The sequence below is a fragment of the Ranitomeya variabilis genome, chromosome 4 (assembly GCF_051348905.1).
Source record: "Ranitomeya variabilis isolate aRanVar5 chromosome 4, aRanVar5.hap1, whole genome shotgun sequence".
NCBI classification, from domain to species: domain Eukaryota; kingdom Metazoa; phylum Chordata; class Amphibia; order Anura; family Dendrobatidae; genus Ranitomeya; species Ranitomeya variabilis.
Genome location: NC_135235.1, coordinates 256,287,961 through 256,306,177, shown reverse-complemented (window position 1 = coordinate 256,306,177; position 18,217 = coordinate 256,287,961). Strand labels below are relative to the sequence as shown.

Below are 18,217 nucleotides of genomic sequence, written 5' to 3'. Positions count from 1 at the left end.
AATTGTGAGATTAAAAAAAAATAAAAAAAATTATATATATATATATATATATATATATATATATATATATATATATATATATATATATATATATACATATCTACTATACAATTGTCTAAGGGTCACTTCCGTCTTTCTGTCTGTCCTTCTGTCTGTCTTTCTTTCTTTCTGTCACGGATATTCATTGGTCGCGGCCTCTGTCATGGAAATCCAAGTCGCTGATTGGTCGCGGCAAAACGGCCACGACCAATCAGCGACGGCACAGTCCGGCGGCAAAATGGCCGCTCCTTCCTCCCCGCAGTCAGTGCCCGCTCCATAATCCCCTCCAGTCAGCGCTCACACAGGGTTAATGGCAGCGTTAACGGACCGTGTTATGCCGCGGTGTAACGCACTCCGTTACTGCTGCTATTAACCCTGTGTGACCAACTTTTAACTATTGATGCTGCCTATGCGGCATCAATAGTGAAAAGATCTAATGTTAAAAATAATAAAAAAAAAAAAAAATCGTTATATACTCACCGTCCGTCGGCCCCATGGATCAGGAACAGGCCTTCCCCGCTCCTCGCTACACTCCGGTGACCGCTCCATCCATTGCGATCTCGCGAGATGATGACGTAGCGGTCTCGCGAGACCGCTACGTCATCATCTTGCGAGACCGCAATGCATGGAGCGGTCACCGGAGCGTCGGTAACCGCTTCGCCTGGATGCAGGGCCAACGGAAGGTGAGTATATAACGATTTTTTATTTTAATTCTTTTTTTTAACAGGGATATGATGCCCACATTACTATATACTGTGTGGGCTGTGCTATATACTACATGGGCTGTGCAATATACTATGTGGGCTGTGCAATATAATACGTGGGCTGCTATATACTGCGTGGGCTGTGCAATATACTACGTGGGCTGTGCAATGTACTGTGTGGGCTGTGCAATGTACTACGTGGGCTGTGCAATATACTACGTGGGCTGTGCAATGTACTGCGTAGGCTGTGCAATATACTGCATGGGCTGTGCAATATACTGCGTGGCTGTGCAATATAGAACATGGGCTGTGCAATATACTACGTGGGCTGTGCAATATACTACGTGGGCTGTGCTATACACTACGTGGCCTGTTTTATACACTACGTGGCCTGTGTTATACACTACGTGGCCTGTGTTATACACTATGTAGGCTGTGTTATACACTACGTGGGCTGTGTTATACACTACGTGGGCTGTGTTACACACTACGTGGGCTGTGTTATACACTACGTGGGCTGTGTTATATACTGCGTGTGTGGGCTGTTATATACTACGTGAGCTGTGTTATATGCTACCAAATTCTGTAGGATGCTGACTATCCAACAAGTTTGGGCATGTCAACTGAATGGAAAAAGAAACTAAACCAAAAGTGAAACCAAGCTAGAAGTGTGGAATTAAAGGGGCAGTATGAACAAAATGTGGAGGCTATTAATAGTTTATACAATTAAGACATGCTGCTTTTAAACACCTACCTATTGCCATATAGTAAAACAAAAGAGATTTTTACTTACTTTGGGGTCCCCCCCTCACCCTGGCGTTAGATCGTTGCCCCTAGTTTCGTCCGTGTAACTATGGGCGCACATGCGCACTGCTCTCACTTCTCATTTTAATCGTGATTTATATTAAAAAAAACCTTTTGATTTAAATCAGTGATTTAAATCATGATTAAAATCATGATTTAAATCGATCCGATTTAAATAGAAAAAAATCTTTTGATTTAAATCGTGATTTAAATCATGATTTAAATCGGCGTGATTTAAATCAATCCACCCTGGACCTGGGCTGTTATAAACTACGTGGCTGTGTTATATGCTATGTGGACTTTGCTATATACTACGTGGCTGTGCGATATGCTCCATGGGCTGTGTTATATACTCCGTGGGCTGTGCTATATACTACGTGGGCTGTGCAATATAATACGTGGGCTGTGCAATATAATACGTGGGCTGTGCAATATAATACGTGGGCTGCTATATATTACGTGGGCTGTGCAAGGTACTGCGTGGGCTGTGCAATATACTACGTGGGCTGTGCAATGTACTGTGTGGGCTGTGCAATGTACTACGTGGGCTGTGCAATATACTACGTGGGCTGTGCAATGTACTGCGTAGGCTGTGCAATATACTGCATGGGCTGTGCAATATACTGCGTGGCTGTGCAATATAGAACATGGGCTGTGCAATATACTACGTGGGCTGTGCAATATACTACGTGGGCTGTGCTATACACTACGTGGCCTGTTTTATACACTACGTGGCCTGTGTTATACACTACGTGGCCTGTGTTATACACTATGTAGGCTGTGTTATACACTACGTGGGCTGTGTTATACACTACGTGGGCTGTGTTACACACTACGTGGGCTGTGTTATACACTACGTGGGCTGTGTTATATACTGCGTGTGTGGGCTGTTATATACTACGTGAGCTGTGTTATATGCTACCTGCAGGGTGGATAAAAATCAATGTTTTTTTTTAAAAATCAAAAAAATCGGATTTTTTTGATTTAAATCGGATTTTTTTTATTTAAATCGGATTTTTTTCAATAAACTGCTTTTTGAGGAAAATATTTTACCATCCAAAGGTTCTTCCATCATGAGATAAAGCTGAGTTGTTTAACTCAGTAGAATAAAGGCTGTATATGTGTAACATTCACAATGCCATGCTCTTCCAGAGGTTTCTGTAGGATGCTGACTATCCAACAAGTTTGGGCATGTCAACTGAATGGAAATAGAAACTAAACCAAAAGTGAAACCAAGCTAGAAGTGTGGAATTAAAGGGGCAGTATGAACAAAATGTGGAGGCTATTAATAGTTTATACAATTAAGACATGCTGCTTTTAAACACCTACCTATTGCCATATAGTAAAACAAAAAAGATTTTTACTTACTTTGGGGTCCCCCCCTCACCCTGGCGTTAGATCGTTGCCCCTAGTTTCGTCCGTGTAACTATGGGCGCACATGCGCACTGCTCTCACTTCTCATTTTAATCGTGATTTATATTAAAAAAAACCTTTTGATTTAAATCAGTGATTTAAATCATGATTAAAATCATGATTTAAATCGATCCGATTTAAATAGAAAAAAATCTTTTGATTTAAATCGTGATTTAAATCATGATTTAAATCGGCGTGATTTAAATCAATCCACCCTGGCTACCTGGGCTGTTATAAACTACGTGGCTGTGTTATATGCTATGTGGACTGTGCTATATACTACGTGGCTGTGCGATATGCTCCATGGGCTGTGTTATATACTCCGTGGGCTGTGCTATATACTACGTGGGCTGTGCAATATAATACGTGGGCTGTGCAATATAATACGTGGGCTGTGCAATATAATACGTGGGCTGCTATATATTACGTGGGCTGTGCAAGGTACTGCGTGGGCTGTACTATATACTACGTGGGCTGTGCAATATACTGCGTGGGCTGTGCTATATAATACATGGGCTGGGCAATATACTATGTGGGCTGGGCAATATAATACGTGGGCTGTGCAATATACTACGTGGGCTTTGCAATATAATACGTGGGCTGTGCCATATACTGTATGGGCTCTGCTATATACTACGTGGGCTGTGCAATATAATACGTGGGCTGTGCAATATAATATGTGGGCTGTGCAATATAATACGTGGGCTGTGCAATATAATACGTGGGTTGCTATATACTGCATGGGCTGTGCAATATAATACGTGGGCTGTGCAATATAATACGTGGGCTGTGCAATATAATACGTGGGCTGCTATATACTACGTGGGCTGTGCAAGGTACTGCGTGGGCTGTGCTATATACTACATGGGCTGTGCAATATACTATGTGGGCTGTGCAATATAATACGTGGGCTGCTATATACTGCGTGGGCTGTGCAATATACTACGTGGGCTGTGCAATATACTACGTGGGCTGTGCAATGTACTGTGTGGGCTGTGCAATGTACTACGTGGGCTGTGCAATATACTACGTGGGCTGTGCAATGTACTGCGTAGGCTGTGCAATATACTGCATGGGCTGTGCAATATACTGCGTGGCTGTGCAATATAGAACGTGGGCTGTGCAATATACTACGTGGGGTGTGCAATATAGAACATGGGCTGTGCAATATACTACGTGGGCTGTGCAATATACTACGTGGGCTGTGCAATATACTACGTGGGCTGTGCTATACACTACGTGGCCTGTTTTATACACTACGTGGCCTGTGTTATACACTACGTGGCCTGTGTTATACACTACGTAGGCTGTGTTATACACTACGGGGGCTGTGTTATACACTACGTGGGCTGTGTTATACACTACGTGGGCTGTGTTATATACTGCGTGCGTGGGCTGTTATATACTACGTGAGCTGTGTTATATGCTACCTGGGCTGTTATAAACTACGTGGCTGTGTTATATGCTATGTGGACTGTGCTATATACTACGTGGCTGTGCTATATGCTCCATGGGCTGTGTTATATACTCCGTGGGCTGTGCTATATACTACGTGGCTGTGCTATATACTACGTGGCTGTGCTATATACTATGTGGCTGTGCTATATACTATGTGGCTGTTCTATATACTATGTGGCTGTGCTATATACTATGTGGCTGTGCTATATACTACGTGGCTGTGCTATATACTATGTGGCTGTGCTATATACTATGTGGCTGTGCTATATACTATGTGGCTGTGCTATATACTATGTGGCTGTGCTATATACTATGTGGCTGTGCTATATACTACGTGGCTGTGCTATATACTATGTGGCTGTGCTATATACTATGTGGCTGTGCTATATACTACGTGGCTGTGCAATATACTACGTGGCTGTGCAATATACTACGTGGCCTGTTATATACTACATGGCCGGCTGCAAACAATCAGCGACAAGCGCAGTCCGGCTGCGAATTGGCGCGGGATTTGAACCACGCTTCGCTAATTGGTCGCGGCTGGCCGAATCCTGTGTATTCAATGTATTATTCTAAAATCTTCATAAATAAACTACGTACATATGCTAGAATACCCGATGCATTAGAATCGGGCCACCATCTAGTGTATATATATATATATATATATATATATATATATATATATATATATATACACACATGCATACATACATAGATATACTCCACTTTGCATCGCGATCCAAACGCGTCTGTTAACCTGTGAAATGCCGCTGTTAATCACTGACAATTGGCATTTAATGTGATGACGCCGGAAGCGCGTCACTAATTCCGCCCATCGGCGCCCGTGTCACATGACGCCGATGGGTTGTCATGACAACCCGGGGCCTGCAGCAGACCCTTGTGGTTGTCATTGCCGGATTGCTACGAGTGACGCCCTGCGGTCGAGCTCATAGCAAGTGAACATTTCTGCTACACACAGGTGATCTGATCATCCCGTGTGTACCAGAGGCAATCGGATTAGCACAGCTTCTAGTTTCCCACAGAGACTATTAGGCCAGGATCACACATGCGAGAAATATGTCCGAGTCTCGCATGGTGAGACCCGGCATTGCCGCCGTCACTCAAGAGCGGAGAGTGTGGCCGCATAGCAATACATAGACTCGGACGTATTTCTCGCATGTGTGATCCCGGCCTTAAAGCAAGGGAAAAGTAAAAAAAAATGTTTTTAAAAATATTAAAAAAATAAAAATATATAAAATTTCACATCACCCCCCATTCAAAATAAAACAATAAAAAATACACATATTTGGTATTGCAGAGGTCAGAATTGCCCAATTTATCAAGATATAAAAATAATTAATCCGATCGGTGACCAGCGTAGCGGAAAAAAAGTAAAAACTCCAGAATTTTTTTTTTTTTTTGGGTCGCTGTAACTTTGCATTAAATTGCAATAACGGGCAATCAAAAGATCCACATCAGAATGGTATCAATAAAAACGTCAGCTCGGCACACACACAAAAAAAGCCTTCATCCGGCCCCAGATCCTGAAAAATGGACACACTACATGTCTCGGAAAATGCCGCAATTTTTTTTAACAAAATTTGGATTTTTTTTCACTACTTACAGTAAATAAAAAAGAACCTATACACGTTTAGCATCTTCGAACTTGTAATGACCTGGAGAATCATAGTGGCAGGTCAGTTTTAGCATTTGGCGAACATGGTAAAAAAAAATCCAACAGGGAATTGCACTTTTTTTTTTTTTATTTCATCGCACTTGGAATTTTTTTTCCTGTTTTCCAGTACACAATATGGTAAAACCAATGGCGTCGTTCAAAATTACAGCTCGTCCCACAAAAATCAAGCCCTCACATGGCCATATTGATGGAAAAATAAAAAAAAGTTATAGCTTTGGGAAGAAGGGGAGTGAAAAACAGAAACGCAAAAATGAAAAACGGCGGCAGCGTGAAGGGGTTAGTGTGTTATGAGCCATCAAACACAGAACGACACAAGCATGCCAAATGGAAAACCACATATCCATTTACAGCAGCTTGTGGACAGGTTCAGTAAACCAGCACTTTTCTACTTTGCACAAAATGCAAATAAAAGAGGCAAATGTGATCATTTTTCCCATGAAGCCCCCAACACAGAATTTACTGGCGATAAGCCTGAATACCTAGCAACTGGAAAGAAGTGACTTCCTTCTGGTGGACTCCAGTTGCCTTTACATTATATGCACAACCATTCATTTTAAAGCGCAATATGATGATAGTATATCATTACATCTCCCCTAACAAAATGGCTTATCTCTTAATTAATGTATTTATTTTTGAAAAATTGTGATCCTTTTTTTTCTTTGCCATCACATCCTCCTGTTGATAATATATCTACTAGGCTAATGGGAAATTCAGATATAATTGCACAAGCTAAAACAAGACAGGCATGAAGAATTGTAGAAAAGGGCAAGAAGCAGGGGAATCAGACATAACATACTTTTGTAAATAGCATTGTGCACTCTGACACCTCCGCCCCTCATATGAATACTCCTCCTGAGATTTTACGTTTACTTCTACAGTATCTATGATCTACAATATCTGTCAAAACCGATTAAGAAATGGTTTGACAAGTTTAACAAATAATAGTTCAGAACATGAATAGAGAAGGAAGCAGAGACTCAGGACGATCATACAGAGAAGTGATGAAATCTCTATCTGGAGAGCGATTACACCGAACTTGTACACGTCCTAAAGCGAAACACAGAAAACCCATTCAACTTAATGACCTATCAAAATAATAAATTGCCCGACCTTTGTGATGTCATGTTTGGCACCACTGATCAGTGGATGTTATGAGGCGCATTTGTCAATGTCACCCGGGAGAGGAAAGGAAACAAATCTGGAATAAACTGATAAAGCGCAGGTATAAAGGACGCGCTTACTACAATCAACATTTACATTGCTTCACTGACGGATATGCAAAACTCTGCATCATGCCAGTCACTGTGATTGTGCTGTAATCATAGGCAAGAGCATAGAGAAAATAGGGCTGGGTATTTCCTTCATACAATGCCCGAAGCCTTAGGCTGCTTTCACACTAGCGTCGGTACGGGCCCGTCGCAGTACGTCGGGCCGACGTACCGACGCATGCTGTGAAAGAAAAGCACAATGAGGGCAGCGGAAGCAGTCTTACGACGCCTCCGCTGCCCCATTGTACGGTCCGGGGAGGAGGGGGCGGAGTTTCGGCTGCACATGCGCGGTCGAAAATGGCGGACTAGACGCACAAAAAAACCTTACATGTAACTTTTTTGTGGCGGCGGTGCGCCAAAACACGACGCAACCGTCGCACGACGGTTGCAACGTGTGGCGATACATCGCAATGCGTCGGTAATGTAAGTCTGTGGGGAAAAAACGCAGGATGCAGGATGCGTTTTTTCTCCTAAACGACGCATTGCGACATCCGCCGAAAAATGCTAGTGTGAAAGTAGCCTTATAGTGCCTGCTACAAATCACCATAGATAATAATGTTGTCAGGTGAGGGCACCTATCACGAGTTTGCTAAGCATACTTAAATGGTCATTGAACAAACTTTGCATAGAAAGAAGAAAAATGCATCAACAGTAAAGTGAATAAGAAAAGCTGTAACATATCTTATTGCAGAAATGTGCTTCTCTCTCCACATGAGCTGCCATTCCTCCTCCTGCTGCCTCCTAACTCACCATCCACTCTGAAACCCTGCTAAGGCTAGTTTCACATTTGCGTTAGAATCCGCAGCGTTTAATCCGCATCCGCAAGTGCAGGAAAAAACGCATAGAAACACGTACAAAAGCGGCGTTTTTTAGACGCATGCGGGAACGGTGCGCATGGTGACAAATTTTACAGGAGAAAAATCTAGATAACAAGACACCGCCAATGGGACTACAGAGGGCGTGTATTATGGGATCTCTATATATAGACCCTAGGACTGCTGAAATCTTAACAGTTTGCTACTGTATCCTGTGTCATGATGGATCTTCACATGGAGAGCTTTTATTTCAACCTGGATTTAAGCATCAAGCTGTTTCTTGCCTGTGCGTTTGCTTGGGAGCAAGACAGAAATCGCGAAAGATGGAGAAGGAGACGGCGTAGGCGTTTTTGGAGACACTCCATTATTGAACTCCAAGAGAGCCATGGAGCCTATCACACGCTGTATGGCGAGCTTAATGCCAACCCGGACAAATTCACGGAATATACAAGGATGTCGCAAGACTCTTTCCGGGATTTGCTTGCTCGTGTCCAAGGAGCCATATGGAGACAGGACACCCAGCTCCGTAGAGCGATTCCACCAGAGGAACGTCTGCTGGTTACATTAAGGTACGTAACAAATCTAAACAAATGCTAGTGGTAATTTTGGGTGTTCTGACATTAATTTTTTGTATTTTCCTTTATGTGTTTAGCATAACAACACCATAAATAGAATTGATTGTAATTTTTTTTTATTTTTATTTTCTTCCAGATTTCTGGCAACCGGAGAGAGTTTATCATCCCTCCACTTACAATACCGGCTTGGAATTTCCACCCTGTCTGGAATAGTTGTGGACACCTGCCGGGCTTTGTGGAATGTTTTCCGGGATGAGTTTAAACCCCTACCCACCGCGGACATGTGGATGGCAATTGCTGAAAAATTCTGAAGTGTGTGCTGTTTGGGAGTGGTGGATGGAAAGCACATCCGCAGTATCAAACCAGCCAGAACAGGATTGGAGTACTAAAGTTATAAAAAATATTTTTCTGTTGTGCTCATGGCAATAGCCGATGCGGACTGTCGTTTCATCGCCGTGGACATTGGAGCTTTTGGTCGTGGCAATGATTCTCAGACTTTTAAAAACTCGGATATGGGCCGCCATTTGTATGGCAAAAATTTTAATTTTCCACGGCCACGACCTCTCCCCAACACTCAAGGTCCACCGATGCCATTTGTTATAGTTGGGGATGAGGCCTTTCAGATGTGTGAAAACCTACTGAAGCCATATTCCAGTTGGGACTTAAACCACACTAAAAGGATTTTTAACTACAGAGTTACCAGGGCCCGAAGAACTGTAGAGTGTACGTTTGGTATTCTAGTCTCAAAATGGCGCATTCTTGCATCAGCCATTAATCTAAAAATGGAGACAGTCGACAAGGTGGTCAAAGCCTGTGTGGTTCTGCACAATTACATAATGGCTAAGGAGCGGCCCAACATTGAACTGGATGAACCAATTGCACACCCATTGCCCAATTACCAGCATCACCCGCTGCGGTCAACTGCTGAAGTTGGCCACATGCGGAACCAATTTGCTGCCTTTTTTGAATCAGATATTGGACGTGTGTCATGGCAGGATAATGTTGTGTAAATGTCCTGTTGGGATTTTGTCTGTACCAGTTATTTTCTTAAATGTTACTAATATTTCTTGTTAATAAACTTTATGTTTTAGTATCTTGACTGTGTCTCCTATGTATTTCCTCTACAAACCAAGGCTGCCCTCACACTAGCAGTATTTGGTCAGTATTTAATATCAGTATTTGTAAGCCAAAACCAGGAGTGGGTGATAAATGCTGAGGTGCTAAATATGTTAATATTATACTTTTCCTCTAATTGTTCCACTCCTGGTTTAGGCTTACAAATACTGATGTAAAATACTGACCACATACTGCTAGTGTGACGGCAGCCATGTTGTTTTAGTGGTAATGTTGTTGACGTCATTGCGTCCTGATTCTGTTCTGCAGTATCCATTGGACGCAGACTGAAGAGACAATGGCTGTAATACAAAACAGATCTATACTACTATAAAAAAAGAATAATAATAATACTCATCAAGTCAGGTGTCAGAAATAATGAATTCATGATGCACATATAACAGCCTCATGAATTCACTATTTCTGACACATGTCCAGGTGAGCATAGATATGCCTTGTATGACCACCATCGTCCCTTCACTTTGTGAGAAATAGATTACATATACAGAAGAGAAAATGGAGGTTATACAAGGCAGTTCTCTACTCACCAGGTCAGGTGTCCTAACTAATGAGTTTTTGGACACCTGACCTGTTGAGTATACATCTGCATTGTATTGCCACCATTTTCTCTTCAGTCTGCAACACTAGTCACAGACTAAGCAGAACGAAGAGATTATGGATAAAATACAAGTATACATTTTTTGGCCAACCTCATATATCTATACTAAAGACACATAAAGCTGCAGTCTTTTACTTGCTAACTACTGGAGCTATGATGTGGCCAAAAATTAAGTGTGCGGTGCACGGTGTGTATTGCCGGTGGCGAAAGACACAATTAAACCACACATAACTGGGGGCAAAAAAACAATATTATTTATTTTCTTATAAACCAAATTTTTATTTAACTGCGCCTGCTTGGGGTAGAGTGATGGAAATGGGGGGTGTGAAGCCTGGCTAAGTGTGGACGAAGCAGGGGTGGCAGGAGAAGGGGCAATTAAGCTAGTGGGGTCTGGTAGTTCGGGGATGGGGCTTGACACATGAGAGGCCTGAAACGCACTGGAAGGGTGAGACAAACCTGACATTACAGACACACTGGGAGGTGAGGGGGGAGGAATACTGATAGTACGCATTGTTTAATTTTTTTTCCTTTTCTGGGATCGCCGGGTTCTGGGAAGCCTCAGTGGGCTCATATGTCGTTGCATGGTCATGGTGGGTGACCTGTCAGGGTCCGGCTGCACTGTGCTCATAGAGCGTGCAGCCATGCCAGAGTCCATAGTGCTCGTAGAGCGTGCAGCCATGCCAGAATCCATAGTGCTCGTAGAGCGTGCAGCCATGCCAGAGTCCATAGTGCTCATAGAGCGTGCAGCCATGCCAGAGTCCATAGTGCTCGTAGAGCGTGCAGCCATGCCGGAATCCATAGTGCTCGTAGAGCGTGCAGCCATGCCAGAGTCCATAGTGCTCGTAGAGCGTGCAGCCATGCCAGAGTCCATAGTGCTCGTAGAGCGGAAGGCCATGCCAGGGTCCATTGTGCTCGTAGAGCCGAAGGCCATGCCAGGGTCCTGCTGCATCGTCGTGGTGCGGAAGGCCATGCCAGGGTCCATTGTCCTCGTAGAGCGGAAGGCCATGCCTGGGTCCTGCTGCATCGTGTTGGTGGTGGAGCGGAAGGCCATACCAGGGTCCTGCTGCTGCATCGTGGTGGCGGTGCGGAAGGCCATGCCAGGGTCCTCCTGCTGCATCGTGGTGTCAGTGGAGGAGGTCCAAGCAGGAGCAGCGGTTGTCATGGTGGTGGCGTTGGGCTGTCCTACAGCACTCGGCATGGTGGTGGTGCTGTACTGGTGTCCGGCAGTGCTAGGAATGGAGGTGGCCGTGCAGTGGTATGCAACAGAGGTCGGCATTGAGGTCAATCGTGACAGTGTGGGCACAGGTGGATATGCCGCCACTGTCTGCTGAAAATACCGACTCTGCTGCACAGCCTGCACGTAAGCAGCATTGCAGGCCTGCATGACACTAAGCTGGAGATCAGGCGTAAGGTGTTCCGACATGCCTTGTTCAATTTGGTTAAAAAAAAATGATGTGCTGGCCTCTGGAGGTCAGCTTTTACTTGGTCAAGGCATTTTGGTGACCTCCTGGATACGTGTAGTTGGAGCGCCCCCAGACGCAGGGCCGCGGGGCACTCGGTACCGGGCCTCTCAGTCTCGGTCTTGGGGTTGTCACGGTGGCCTGACCCGGTCCGTGACCCTGCTAAGGGGCGTCCAATTAAAGGTGGTGGTGCGTGGTGTGAGGAAATAACGAGGACACAGGGTTGCAGTCTCTTTACCTCTTTACTGTAGGCCTCAGGATCCGCAATCCGGAGCACTGCTAACACGGCTGGCTGAGACCGGCCGGTCCGAAGGCACCTCCAGAGTTCCCTTCACAGGTGGAGATCAGTGCCTCCCTACTAGCGCCTGTATGTTGTAGTACTTCCCTGCTGAGCACCACGGGATAGTCCTCACAACTGTTGTGTCTTATTCTGATGTTCTTTCCCACAACTCGTATCTTTTCTGATGTTCTTCTCCGTCCCCCAGATGATATGGCTAGGACGCACCCGTATGACGGGTAGGCCTGTAGTTCTTCCGGGACCCTAGTGACGCCCCTCTCCCACAGTTGCCCCCTATGTCTGCTTAGGTGATTTAGGTGAGACAGCCAACCTATAATTAACTGTCCTGCCGCTGTTTGAAGTAATGCTTGGAGCCCAATACTTCCTCGGCGTTCCGGACACCGGCGACGCGCCTCAGTAGGATGTTGCCTCGGTCTTACAGCACGACTCCTACTGGTATTATCTCCTTTTTGCTGCGATCTCGTTTCTCACTGCTTCACAATAAACCTCGCTTCTTGTCCTTTCTTAAGACACCGCCGCAAATCAGTACAGGCGTGGTTCCGTAACGTTCTGTCTGTTCGCTAGGCCTCTGTCAGGATCCCACCCCTGACAGGGACCCCCCTGAATCTTCTCAAGCAACCCCTTCTCTCACTAGGTGTTGCCTGGGCAAAACCCAGTCAGCTTCTCACTAACTTCCTATCCAACCCCCAGTTTTACCAGATTGTGAGGAGTGGCCTAATACATAGTGCCCTTTGCTCCCCCTGGAGGCCAGACTGTGAAGTGTATTGGTGCCTGTGATACCTGGTCAGGTGAACTCCTTTGGTGCCATCAGACGTACCATCACTCCCCTTACTGCAACGACCAGGTCTCTGGGGCGCTGCATATTCATATGGCTAATGGCAGTATCCAGTCGGTCACTCAAAGCCTTGAGTTCATCGTGAAAAACCGAGCTCAAGTGCAAAAATTCGGGCATGAGTGACCTGTCCGATGCCCTCTGCCGCGAGGAGCCCAAAAAAAAGGGGCAGAGGCAGAGGACTGGGAAAGGGGAACACCTGATGGACCAGCTTCCTGGTCTCCAGTTAGTGTGGCAAGCCCACTTGCTGCAGCGCTGCTGGATGGCTGGGACGGGTCCGTGGCTGTCTGATGAAGGACCACTCCAGAACCTGGGTCAACAGTGCTGCTCCATGTGCTGTGAACAAAGGAAAAAAAAATTAATACCAAAAATTTACCAAACGCCAACTCCTGTTGAATAGAAGCATACAGATTACGGCAATACAACACAACCTAATGCACAGGAGAAATACTTACGTTCTCTGGGCAAGGATCGGTCTTAAAAATGCCAGAATGCGATGGTATTTATACTTTCGGATCCTTGCTCCAGAACTACTGGGAACAAGGCTCTCTTGACGCAGGTCCTTGTTGAAGCGGTCCTTCATCGAACGCCAACGTGTTTTGACTTTGAGCACTGTTGAAAAAAACAAAACATAATGGTTAGACAATGTACTTTTGGCCGAGCTCACACAACTGTGTGTGATGAGAGAAACTCCTGAGAGTTTCTCTCATCACACACAGTTGTGTGAGCACAGCCAAGGTCTCTGCTGCTTCACACTGCATTGCAATACTTACAAAATGCAGTTCGGACCCGAGTCGGGGCATTGTCCCAGCCATCCCACATCGCTTTGGCCACCTCATTCCATAGGCGCCGGATCGTCACGTTGTCCAAGTGCTGTGGAACCCGGGTGTCCCACAACAGGACTCGCTCATGGACCACGGAGATGAGCATATTGTTGTCAATGAGGTCCTCATCCCGTTCCGAAATCTAAAACATAAATGAAGACATTAAATGTTGTATACATTAACATAAGGAAAAGAAAGAAAACAGAGGCTGAGAAATGGCATGAATAAGGAAAGTCAAGATAAAAAAGGAGTCCAGAAGAAAATTGTAAAGAAAGAGGAAAGTAAAGAAAGGAAGATTCAAGAATACTAAAGTGAGGATACAGTAAACAGTCAGCCAGGTATACTTACACGCTGCTGCCTTGACACTCGACCGTTACCCCACTGCTCCTGCCCAGCCTCTGCCGCAGTGGAAGAAGTGCTCTAAAAAAAAGGAAAAAAAAAATTGTCATATGTGTTGATGTGACAATGAATACTTACCAATCTGAGGAGGTGAGTACTCACTTCACTGACATGTTCGGCTTCAGAAGGCCCAGGACGTTGCTCCTCATCAGAAGAAGAAGACATTCTGATGCATGCATGCAGAAAGAAATGGCAGAAATTAGGACATGTAGAGACAGAAAATAGAAAATAAAGGCATTGGCTAGGATATACTCACTTTGTTCAGACTCGTTTCCTCCAAGGTGCTTTTGTCTGTCTGCTCTGCTTCTCTGTCTGCTGAGTAGTGACCTGCAACTGTCCACTCCCTCCCTTTATCACCTTGTATGTGGGGGTGACTAATCAGTGTCTAGACATGTTTTTCTCTGGTGCAACGCATGCATTCACGAACGCAAGCAAACGCATGTGCTGGTAAACGCATGCGTTCACATAGACAGCAATGCTTTTTTTGCCGCATTTCTTCCGCTAACAACCGCATACGTTTCTAGGCGGCAAATTGACGCCTCTAAAATTACTACATGTAGCGTTTACCGCGCCAAACCGCAGACGACGAAACGACGCATGCGTCGTCAAACGCGGCAAAACGCAATCAAACGCAGACACTTGCGTCCCTAATGTTAAATATAGGAATACACAACGCATGTGGATTATTGCGGACGAAACGCTGCGGACACAACCACAAATGTGAAACCGGCCTAAAACCGACCTGCTTAAAGGGGTGGTCCAGGCTCGGGGCTCAGTCTGCACTCTCTCTACTTTTAGAGCAGGGAGGTGACAGTTCAGTCTATGAAAAGACTGAAGAAATAGATCCTGCCGGACCTTTGGATCACATGACTAGCAGAGGGGAAGCTTGAAGAGGAGCAGTGCACAGGCTAAGTGAGTTTTTGTGTGTCAGAGCTGAGTATATATATATATATATATATATATATATATATATATATATACATACACCGTATATATATGCAGCGCCCCAGAGTCCTGGTCGTTGCAGTACTGTGGCTCCGCCACTAAGGGGAGCTATGGTACGTCTGATGGCACTGAAGGAGTTCATCTGACCAGGTATCACAGACACCAATACATTTCACAGCCGGGCTTCCAGGGGGTGCTAAGGGTTCTATTCATTAGGCCACTCCTCACATACTGGTAAAACTGGGGGTCAGGCAGGAAGTTAGGACAGAAAGCTGACTGGGTTGGAACCAGGCAACACCTTGTGGCAGATGGTGTTGTGGGAGAAGATTCGGTAGGGTCCCTGTCAGGGGTGGGATCCTGACAGAGGCCTGGCAACTTGAGCGAACGTAACGGGACCGTATCTGCTCAGCATAGCGGCGGTGCCCAAGGAGGGATTGGAAGCGAGATAGATTGTGCTGAGTGAGAAACGAGATCAAAGCAAGAAGGAGAATACCAGTAGGAGTCGTGCTGTGAGACCGAGGCAACATCCTACTGAGGCGCACAACCGGCGGCCGGAACGCCGAGGGAGTATTACAATATTCAGCTTCAGGCAATACTCTAAACCAACGGCAGGACAGTCAGTCTAAGGCGGGCTGTCTCACCTAAATCACCTATGCAGTCTTGGGGGGCAACTTGTGGAGAGGGGCGACTCTAGGGTCCCGGAAGAGCTCCGAGCCTACCCGTCATACGGGTGCCGTCCTAACCGTAACATCAGGGAGGGACGGAGGATTAGCAGAACATCATCTAATCGAGTTGTGAGGGAACTTAAGAAACAGACACAACAGTTGTGGGGACTTTCCGTAAGCACAGCAGGGAAGGACCGCAACACCTAGCGCTAGAAGGAAGGCACAGATTTCCACCTGTTAAGAGAACTCTGGAGGTGCCATTGGACCGGCCGGACTTGCGCAGCCTGGTTATCCGGATTCCGGACTGAGGACCCAGAGATCTTCAGTAAAGAGGTAAAGAGACTGCAACCTGGTGTCCTCGTTATTTACTACAACCTACACTGCACCGCAACATCACCATCTACACCTATCACTGTACGCCCCTCAGCAGGGTCACGGACCGGGTCTAGCCACCGTGACAACCCCAGAGCAGAGACTCAGAGGCCCGGTACCGGGTACCCCTCGGCCCTGCGGCGGTGGGGGCGCTACATATATATATATATATATGCACACAGTACAGACCAAAAGTTTGGACACACCTCATTTAAAGATTTTTCTCTATTTTCATGACTATGAAAATTGTACATTCACACTGAAGGCATCAAGACTATGAATTAACACATGTGGAATTATATACTTAACAAAAAAGTGTGAAACAACTGAAATTATGTCTTATATTCTAGGTTCTTCAAAGTAGCCACCTTTTGCTTTGATGACTGCTTTGCACACTCTTGGCATTCTCTTGATGAGCTTCAAGAGGTAGTCACCGGGAATGGTTTTCCAACAATCTTGAAGGAGTTCCCAGAGATGCTTAGCACTTGTTGGCCCTTCTGCCTTCACACTGCGGTCCAGCTCACCCCAAACCATCTCGATTTAAATGATGGTCCAACTAAACACAAACTGGATGGAATAGCGTGCCGCTGCAAGATGTTGTGGTAGCCATGCTGGTTCAGTATGCCTTCAATTTTGAATAAATCCCCAACAGTGTCACCAGCAAAGCACCCCCACATGATCACACCTCCTCCTCCTCCATGCTTCACGGTGGGAAACAGGCATGTAGAGTCCATCCGTTCACCTTTTCTGCGTCGCACAAAGACACGGTGGTTGAAACCAAAGATCTCAAATTTGGACTCATCAGACCAAAGCACAGATTGTGTTCTTTAGCCCAAACAAGTCTCTTCTGCTTGTTGCCTGTCCTTAGCAGTGGTTTCCTAGCAGCTATTTTACCATGAAGGCCTGCTGCACATAGTCTCCTCTTAACAGTTGTTGTAGAGATGTGTCTGCTGCTAGAACTCTGTGTGGCATTTACCTGGTCTCTAATCTGAGCTGCTGTTAACCTGCAATTTCTCAGGCTTGTGATTCAGATAAACTTATCTTTAGAAGCAGAGGTGACTCTTGGTCTTAGGCCATGCGCACACGTTCAGGATTTTTTGCGTTTTTTTCACTTTTTTTCACTATAAAAACGTGATAAAAACGCGAAAAAAACGCTTACATATGCCTCGTATTATTTACAGGGTATTCCGCATTTTTTGTGCAAATGTTGCATTTTTTTCCGCGAAAAAATCGCATTGCGGAAAAAAAAGCAACATGTTCATTAAAAATGCGGAATTGCGGGGATTCCGCACACCTAGGAGTGCATTGATCTGCTTACTTCCCGCACGGGGCTGTGCACACCATGCGGGAAGTAAGCAGATTATGTGCGGTTGGTACCCAGGGTGGAGGAGAGGAGACTCTCCTCCACGGACTGGGCACCATATAATTGGTAAAAAAAAAAGAATTAAAATAAAAAATAGTGATATACTCACCCTCTGATGGCCCCCGAAGTGTTCCCGCCTCTCCGGTGCATGCTCTCTCTTCCGTTCCTATAGATGGTGTGGTTCAGGACCTGTGGTGACGTCGCTGTCTTGTGATTGGTCGCGTGACCGCTCATGTGACTCACGCGACCAATCACAAGCCGTGACGTCATCGAAGGTCCTGAACCACACCGGCATCTATAGGAACGGACGCCGCTGAGGAGATTGGCTGTCTGCAGAGGGTGAGTATAACCATTTTTTTATTTTTTTTATTATTTTTAAACATTCTATCTTTTACTATAGATGCTGCATAAGCAGCATCTATAGTAAAAAGTTGGTCACACTTGTCAAACACTATGTTTGACAAGTGTGACCAACTTGTCAGTCAGTTTTCCAAGCGATGCTACAGATCGCTTGGAAAACATTAGCATTCTGCAAGCTAATTACGCTTGCAGAAT

The 18,217-nt window shown here is 45.3% G+C and overlaps 1 protein-coding gene across 10 annotated transcripts in view; it reads right to left on the bottom strand.

Moving 5' to 3' along the window:
* LOC143764221 (uncharacterized) overlaps positions 1-18,217 on the bottom strand; it is a 321,683-nt gene that overhangs the window by 256,751 nt on the left and 46,715 nt on the right. The window lies entirely within an intron of this gene.